Here is a 10,173-nt window from a genome sequence, read left to right on the forward strand (position 1 = left end):
ATAAAACCACGCATCTCACTTGCTTCATTAGAAGAAGTGTATTGCCAGGATGAATACGCAAAACCAATCATCTGATATTACTCTGGGTTTCTCAATGTCTCTTCCATGATACTGTCTCCTCCTATTCCCCCGGGTTGGGGTTGAATTGACCCCTCAGTTGCACTCTTATGTTTCAGATGTTTACAACACATAAATCTATCGTAGCACCTATTGAGGTGTTAAGATTTACCTCACTTGTTTAAGTGTTTTCCTTCACCCAGTATATTATAAGCCCTTTATGTACAGGGAAAAGTCTTGTTTGTGGCATTACCACATGGAACTTAACAGATACCTGCAAATATTTGTTGAATGCTTAGATACTTAACATAGAAGAAAAGAGGGAATTTTGCTTTGGGGAGAATATACAGTGAGGTTAAAAAATATGATGAAAATCTATACATAAAAATTATATATATATATTTATGCACAGATAACGCAAATATGGCAAAATATTAAGAGCTGTTGAATCTAGGTGAAGGGAATAAAGTGTTTATTGTTTTGTTCCTTCACCTAATCTCTAGCCTAAAATATTTCAAATTTGTAAATTGTGAAAAATATTTGAAAATAGTCCTTGAATTATTTCTTTAAATTGAGAGAGCTGTCTCTTTAAATAAGTGTTAAAATAAGGAAACTTGAATTTCTATTATTTTCATAAATTTTGCAATATATATCTTCCTTTTCTTACTTAGATATACTTTGATTTCTGAAGAGACTTAGGATTGCTTTTATATTAATAAGGCTATTTGAAACATAAAGAAATAACTTGCGCATTTCTGATTAAAAGCTCTTTTATTATAAAAGAAGTGTTGTTGGTTTGGTAGAATTGTTCAGATTGACTGATTATGCATATTTACTTATCTAAATCTGAATTTCCACATTAATAGCACTTAGGAAAAAAGCCATATATAATTTTGAAAATTCATTTTGTTTTCCTTAAATTTTCATTTGGTTACTTACAATGCTTAGGTATAAAATGGCAATTGAGATCATAATTGATGGTATTAATTTATCTTTCTGTCATTTGAAGCCTATTCATCACCAGATTGATAGTTTATATAGAATTTCTCCTTTAAACCTACAAAGTGGTTTCTAAAATCAAAGTATTTTTGTTTATGTTTTTATTCTTTGCAAATAGCTACAGTATTTGTATCTCTCTTTTGAATATTTATTAGAGAACTTCCTAAACATATTACAGGAGAGAAATTTTTTGTTGTTATTCTATCTCTATGCAACAGGAAATGTGATGTATCCCCTACCCCCTGAAATAAATAGGTATATAATCAATTTATTTGAACTTTTCATTTAGTTTTTGGGGACAGGCTATCTTCATGTATTCTGTTGCTTAAAACGCAGTGCATGCATATTGTTAAGACCCACACTGACAGAATTTATGGAAATCCTTAAATTGTAAAGTTCTAATTCTCTGAGTCAGTGACATCCTTTTGGAGGAGGCAAGGCAAGTAGCACAGATCTCTCTTTAGCCAATATGTGGCCACTGTCTAATTCTCAAGTATAAATTTTGGATTTTACCCAATATTTCCTGTTTTTTGTTTGTTTGTTTGTTTTTTACAACTGGTTTCTAAACAAGGGAGACATTTTATTGCTCACAAAGCACCTGAACAATCAAAGGAAGCGTCCTCTAGGTAGCTTATTTTAATAGTTGTTAGCAAGCTTATTTTAATAGAGTTGTTTTCTCTTATTCTCATAAAAGTTTTTCCTTATTTTGTTATCATTTTCTTTTTATACATTTCTCTTTATTTCTTGTTTGTTCTCTTATGGAGAACAGTCAGCTAACTTCTTCCTCATATTAACTTCCATTAACTTGAAAATGGTTCATTCAGTATTTATTGAGCACTTGTTACATGTCAGGTACTGTTCTTGATAGAATACATTAGTGAGACAACAAAAATCCCTGTCTTCATGATGCTTACATATTAATGAGGGGAAGACAGATGATGTGCAATAATCATGGTTTAAAGTGCTTTATCTGACATCACAGAAAAAGATAAATGCTATGGGGAAAAGCAATATAAAGGAATTACTAGTATGAGTGTGTGTGTGTGTGTGTGTGTGTGTGTGTGTGTGTGTGTGTGTTGGGGGGGTGTTGAAGTGTAGCTTTCAAGTTTTAAATAGGTTGGTCAGGGTGGGTCTCATTGAGGTAGTGACATTGGAGCAAAAGCCTGGAGGCTGGAGGTGAGACCTGCCTGGCATGTACCAGGAATGACAGCAAGGGCAGTGTGAGATGGGAGAGGGAGATGTAGGAGATGAGTGGTCTTTTATCCTGAATGAAATGTGAAACCATTGGAAAGTTTAAAACAACAACTATGGCTGCTGGTTTGAGAATAGCCTGGGGGAGGAGGCAAGAGAGAAGCAGAGAGACCAGTTAGTTTATTATTCTAGGGGGGAAATGGTAATGGGTTGGACCAGAGTATTAATAGTGGAGGTGGTGAGAAGTTGTGAGACTATAAATGTATTTTGAAGATAGAGCCAACAGGACTTCCTGATGAACACGATATAGGGGGAATGTGAAGAGAGAAGACAAGAAAATTTCTAGGTTATTAAAATGTTCCTTTGGCCTTTCTTCTGGGAGCCTAAATTACCCTCACAGATTCTTTTTATGATTGCAGAACATGTTTCCACACCTTTACTATTTCCTATGGCTGTTTTCTGAAAATTTCCTTTTTTTACATGCTATTAAAAAGTTCATTATAAGTGTGGGAAAACAATTCCCATGAAGGTCTTACACAAGGGTAATAAAAAAGAAACTGGTTTCAATTTATAAAAATCCAGAAAGCGATAAACACTATGATCTCTGACAGGTAATTGAGGAGAAAAATGGGGGTAGATTTTGTTGGAAATTTCAGTTTTCATGAAAATGAATCATTGAGCATTATTAGAAACAATCTTATTCTATTATGCTGGATAAATACATGTCAGGATTCCTCTTAAGAAACCCCCCAGCCCAGCCCTTTTATTCTCATCTATGCTGTGACTGACTGTATTAAAATCATGACTCTTCTGGGTTGTTCCCATCTAATAAAAGTCATTTACTAAGTGTATTCAGTTCTACCTATGACAGATCATGAAAGATGTCCAATATTCTATACCTGACATATAGTAACTCTAACATTAAACTTTAGTATTCGTCATCAAAAGTGAAGTAATTTTGTAAAACACTTGTTTTGAAAACATGAATGTGAATAAGTTAGGGAATATATGAGTAAAACATGATTTTAGAATGGTTATGAACACTTTTTCCACAAACCAAACCACATAGAAATACATAAAACACATACTGGCATACAACTCAAACATCTTCCAGTTAGCATTACCCTTGAAGATTATATTTTCTTATCTTTTTACATTTGTTAATTTTTCTACATTAAAACACACACACACACACACACACACACACACACACACACACACACACACACACACACACACACACACTTCATTGAACATCCTAGAAAAAAAATCTAAGTGTTATGGTTCAAATCTGTACTTGAAGACCTTAAAGGGAAGTCACCAAATCCTGCAGACATGACTCCTTTAGGCAGCAATAGTGGTTGGTACAATGGTTAAAAATGTCGTTGCAGTTTCCAAGGTTTTCAGCTTTTGGGCCAAGTTGTGACTACAGATGAGAAAACCACCGAAGAACTTACAGCGGTAATACAGAAGTTATTTGAAGAAGAAGGCTGTACATTGGATCCAATTTTCAATATTGATGAAATAGGATCTACCCATGCCTTGAAAGACCTACACCTCAAAGACAGGAAAACTATCCCAGGATTTAAGGCTGCTAAAGATTGTTAAGCTGTGATGTTCATGCCAATGCTGAACTGAAAATGGTGAGCCACATCTGTCCACATCTGCTGTTACAACTTTCTGTCTAATTTCAGATCAGCCTCCTTCCACCATTTCACAGTAACTCACAAGTTGTGCTCTTCCCAGCCCACTTCCAAAGCAATATTTGCTGTACTATTCATGCATTTCCTAACCATCAAGCATGCATGCAACTCTGACACTGTATTTATTAGGTTCCTATCTTTTTTTTTTATGGTCACTGATGAAGTTTTTGAATGCTGTGTCTGTAATCCCATTTTCCCCATAAAGCATGTGGGCTTTGCTGCACAAAATGGATAGCATGATGATTTTTAGGAACTCATATATGGCATTATTTCAAATGACAGTATGGGGCAATAGCATTTTTTCCCTTTGAAACACAATGACTGTGTTAACTGTTAAGAACTGATATCAAATTGCTTGGTCTGCATGGTAGAGCAGACTATCTTCTGTTCAGTTATAGGATTATAGAGTGATATGAGATTTATGTAAATTAATCAAAGTATGTCACTTAATGACTCTCAGAGAGGTTTAATGACTTGTCTAAGTCACACAGAAAGAGAATAACAGATCTAGGATCATAGTCTAAGGCATTTGACTTCTACTTCAGTGCTCTCTCTCATTCAGAATGGTTTTAAACTGTAGCTCTCAGGCTAGGCCTTGAACCAGCACTATTGGCATCATCTTTAAAGTTGCTAGCAATGGAAATTCAGTGGGCTGGGCCAGCAGTCCTCTAGGGTCCTGGGAGGCAATACTAAAGTGTGAGAACTACCAGCTTAGAATAGAAACTACCAGTATCTCTGATCAAGGAGCCACAAAAATAATAACAGTGAATCTAAAATATTAAGCAATTTGAGGTGGATTATATTATTCTTGTGATTTTCATAGATTCAAAAGAGGTATTTAAAAGTATAGACAGTTCTAAGATATTGTTTTTTTAAAAAAATATATTTTATTGATTTTTTTACAGAGAGGAAGGGAGAGAGAGATAGAGAGTGAGAAACATCAATGGGAGAGAAACATCAATCAGCCGCCTCCTGCACATCTCCTACTGGGGATGTGCCCACAACCCAGGCACATGCCCCCAACCGGAATCGAACCTGGGACCCTTCAGTCTGCAGACCGACACTCCATCCACTGAGCCAAACCGGTTTCGGCAGATATTGGTTTTATCTATTGATGTAAGTACATAAAGCACAAAACAAAATATAAGGCAGAAACTAAACAATAATTTCCTGTTAGATAGTTAGAAGATAGAAAAAGTATTTTTTTCTGAATATGCATATTAACAGCAAGCCACTAAAAAACACAAACATGCCGAAACCGGTTTGGCTCAGTGGATAGAGCGTCGGCCTGCGGACTGAAAGGTCCCGGGTTCGATTCCGGTCAGGGGCATGTACCTGGGTTGCGGGCACATCCCCAGTGGGGGATGTGCAGGAGGCAGCTGATCGATGTTTCTCTCTCATTGATGTTTCTGACTCTCTATCCCTCTCCCTTCCTCTCTGTAAAAAATCAATAAAATATATTTAAAAAAAAAGCACAAACGTATGTAAAATATATGTATGTGAAAATCTGTATGTGTGTGTATGTGTGTATGTGTAGTTATAATCTTGGAAATGACAAAATAGTAACCAAAGAAATAGTTTAGCCAGATTGAATATTTTGTAGTTTTGAGAATTAGAAGGAGATACAGTTCAAATAGCTACGAATTGCCTTTCCTATTTCCTAAGCTGACTAGTGGGATAGGAAGTTATGTGAGCCAGGAAGATGGGGGACATTTCCCTAAGTTCTTTACAACCCATGGAATTCCAGCAGCTAGTTTTAGTTCATATATATGAGTATTTTTGGCCAGGTCAGAACTTTACTAGGGAACTTGGAAACATGTATGTCAATCAAAAGTCACTTAGGAGAGGCTTTTGATCTCCCATGGTTATACAGAAAAATAAAAGCATACTTTGTGATCATAATAAACTTTTCATTAGCTTTTTCCACTTATCCCATGTGGAGCAACTATAGGTCTTAAAGACAAGTTGAAGACTAGAAGTGACGGGGAATAACTCAGCTCAGAGTGCAATCTATGATGTTTCTGGAACTGCAGTCGCACTCTGGCCTACTTCTGGCTTTGTACCTGCCACCTAACCTGTTGGTGTTTCCATTCCCTCATTTGTAAAATGGGGCTATATAACTTCCCTCGTAGATTCTGGTGCGATGAAATGAAGGCATGTTGTGAAGCCCCAGGATCTAAGTTATTACCAGGATGTAGACACTTCCAATGAGTATGATTATTTTTTTCTGCCTCTAATTTTCTGAGGGCATTTAAACTTCAGTTAATTTCTAAATAGTCTCTTTGTGATTAGTGGTGCCATTTTTATTTCATTGGTTATGCCTTCCTATTTGATATTTCTATTATTTATGTACTAGTTATTTTCCCCCTAGGCTATAATTTCCTTGAGGACAGGGGCCATTGTTACCCACTGCATTTAAAAAAAGTGTCTTTGATGTAGCAGACACTTGTGTCAAATGAGTGAGAGAATAGAGAAATTAATATGGGCCTTGGAAGTGAATATAGGATATCCCAGCAATTAACTTGCAGATTGAAGAACATTTATGCTTAGACCAACAGTTCAGGGCGTGGGCACATTGAATAAATGTCAAGTTGAATATGAACTAAAATAAAGGATAGAAATGTGAGCACATAAAGAAATAGCCTCTGTTGTTACGCAGGTTATTAGTTAATGCTTTATAAAGTCTGTTAGGTGAAGTTCATTTTAATGATGAAAATGGCAAAGTTGAATGGTGGAAGGAACAGATGGGTTGCATGAAAAGGCACTAAAAGGAACTTTGGAGCTCTGGGTAGAACATATTTTAATGCTCTATTCAGATTAGTTGATAAATATGGTAGCTATTTATTAGGATATATATATATATGTGTATATATATACATATATATATAATATTTCTCTTGAGTTTTTATTAAAAGGCTAATAAAGGATTAATAAATGCATATAGGGTGAGACAGAAGGTATGCAAATAGGAGATGACAATAGAATTTCTTGAAAATGAACTAGCATTGACTGATGAAGCAGGATAAGAAAAGTAATAGCCTGGGGCGGGGGCAGCGGATAGGGGAGAGGGAGCTAGTATACCCAGCAAAACCCCAGAGAGTTGGCCAGTAGAACAGAGTGGATCTGCAAATACAAGGTTTATTTTAAAGTTGAGAACAAAATCAGAGTTCTCTCCTACCACCTCTACGACAAATACACAGTGCTTACACTTTTCCATGTTTTTGTTGTCTTATAAAACCTGACTCTTAGATCATGTACTGTAGCAAATATGACTGAGATTTTCCTTAAGAATTGTTCTTGTGGCTGTTTATTTTGTTGTTGTTCTGCTTGTTTTGATTTGGTTTGTTTTTAATAACTTGCCTGAACTTAATCTGCTGGATCTGGTTTTTCCTGCTACGTGTGGCTATTGATGTTTCTGTTTGGTTTTAAAAAGCTTTAATGTTTAAGTTTTAGTGGCCCTCTAGGTCTGCATACTCACTAGTCATCAATGGGTGTTCACAAACACCTTCAGCGAGTGAGCTTTACATTGTCTGCTGATGGATCTGTACATGGGATTGGAAACACATTAAAAATTCAGACAGTTGTCAAATGTTCAGGTTTACCTTCTGCTGAGTCCCTTTTGGAGGTTTCCTGCAGATCTGCATGGCATCCAAGTCAACTGGGGATGTGTAGATAGCCAGGGCCCTCTTTGAGTCTTCCCTGTACGCGTGCACAGTCTCCCGGATAGCAGGGTTCCATGGAGTACCCCCAGCCCTTCTTTGGCTCTCTCATTTCCAGGTTCTCCTTGTCAAATTCTGATTAGTCAAGTGGTTTACTGCCCACCCCAAGTGAGACTGCAACTCAGGGTAATAGAGCCATGGGCTGTCGTTATTTGTTCCCCACTGTGTCTGCTACTTTCATTCACAATACAATTGGGTATGGGTTTTCTGTTCGCAGTACCAAATTAGTTCATTCCTCTGTAGCAGTGAAATTGCTGTTTTTTATGGCCAGCCCTTCCTTGGAAGTGCTTTAACACTGGCCCATCTGAAACAGTGTAAGGGGGAACTGTGGATATGGGCACACGTTTGGTCAAGAATGCCACAGACTACCCAGTACTTATCTTAATTTCTGCAGTTTAACCATGAACTGATATTCCTTCTCTTTTTTTTAATCTTTTTTGGTTAATCCTCACCCAAAGATATTTTTTCCATTGATTTTTAGAGATAGTGGGGAGGAGGAGAGAGGGAGAGAAACATCAAAGTGAGATAGACACATGGATTGATTGCTGCCTGCACACGCCACAAACCTGGGCCAGGGATTGAACCTCCAACCCAGGTATGTGCCCTTGACCAGGAATTGAACCTGTGACCCTCAGTGTGGGGGTCAATTCTCTAACCACTTAGAAATACTGGCCAGGGTGCATGAACTAATATTTCCTAATGTTTTGTTTGCTTCTGGTTATTTTCCAGAGCACTGAATTTATTTATTTGGACCATTCTTCCTTCAGTTTTATTTATCGGAGGCTTGGATTTGACAATCTCTTCATTCTGTCATATCCATATCCCTCATCTTCATTTTAGAAAGGTATTTTCCTTGGGTATAGGATTTTGTATTAACAATTGTTTTTCTTTCTGTACACTGGGATGCACATCTAATATCTTCAGTGTTGCATAGTTTATGATATGAAGTCTACTATAATTCTTACCTTTGTTCCTCTGCATGTGATGTGCCTTTTTCTATGGTAACCTTTAAGATTTTTTTCTTTGCTATTGGTTTTCGGAAGTTTGTAATGATGTGTGTGTGTGTGTGTGTGTGTGTGTGTGTGTGTGTGTTCTATCCTACTTGGTGTTATCTAAGCTCCTTCAATCTTTGCTTTAGTATGTGTCATTAATTTGAAGGAATTCTTAGTAATTATCTCTGCACTGGGTGTCTGCCCTGTGTTCTCTGCCATCTTCTACCATATTCAAAATTATAGGTATGTTAGTCCATTTGGTATTATTCCACGACTCTTGGATGCTCTGCCCATTTTTTCACTCTTTTTATTCTTATATTTCAATTTAGAAAATTTCTGTTGGTGAGAGATTGGGTTCAACTGATTCTATTCTCAGTTATATTGACACTACTAATGAGCGTATTGGTGGCATAAGGCATTTCCCTTATAATATTGTTCATTTCTAGCATTTTAATCTGGTTTTTCTTCTCTCTCTGATGAAATTCCTCATATACTTATCATGTTTTTATGTTACAGACTTTAACTCACTAATTACATCTTTACTTCCAGCATAGTTGAGCTATAATTGACATATAATATATAAGATTAAGGTGTATAACATGTTTATTTGAAATACGTATATATTGCAAAATGATGACCATAATAAGGTTAATTAATGTATCTATCACCTCACACAGTTATCTGTTTTGTGGTGAGAACTTTTAAAAAAATCTTTATTGTTTAAAGTATTACATATGTCCCCTTTTTTCTCCCATTGACCCCTTGTTGCCCATCCCCCACCTCCCATCCCAGGCCTTCAACACCCTATTGCCTGTGTCTATGGGTTATACATATACGCACACAAGTTCTTTGGTTGCTCTCTTCCCACCCACCCACTCAACCTCCCCTCTGAGATTTGACATTGTGTTCCATGCTTCTATGTCTCTGGATCTATTTTGTTCATCAGTTTGTTTTGTTTATTAGATTCCACATAAGAGTGAGATCATGTGATACTCGTCTTTCTCTGACTGATTTTGCTTAGCATAATACTCTCCAGGTCCCTCCATGCTGTCTCAAAAGATAACAGATTCTTCTTTTTTTTACTGCTGCATAGTATTCCATTGTGTAGATATACCACAGCTTTTTTATCCACTTACCAGCTGATGGGCACTTGGGCTATTTCCAGGTCTTAATTATTGTAAATTGTGATGCTGTGAAGATAGGGGTGCATACATAGTTTCTAATTGGTGTTTTGGGTTTCTTAGGATATGTTCACAGAAGTGGGATAACTGGGTCAAATGGTTTTCCATTTTTACTATTTTGAGGAAACTCCATACGGTTTTCCACAGTGGCCGTACCAATCTGCATTCCCACCAGCAGTGCACCAGGGTTCCCTTTTCTCCACATCCTCACCAGCACTTGTCATTTGTTGATTTGTTGATGATAGCCATACTGACAGGTGTGAGTGGTATCTCATTGTTGTTTTGATTTGTATCTCTCCGATGATTAGTCACTTTGAGCATGTTTTCAAAT

The sequence above is a fragment of the Myotis davidii genome, unplaced genomic scaffold, assembly GCF_000327345.1.
Source record: "Myotis davidii unplaced genomic scaffold, ASM32734v1 scaffold342, whole genome shotgun sequence".
Taxonomy (NCBI): Eukaryota; Metazoa; Chordata; class Mammalia; order Chiroptera; family Vespertilionidae; genus Myotis; species Myotis davidii.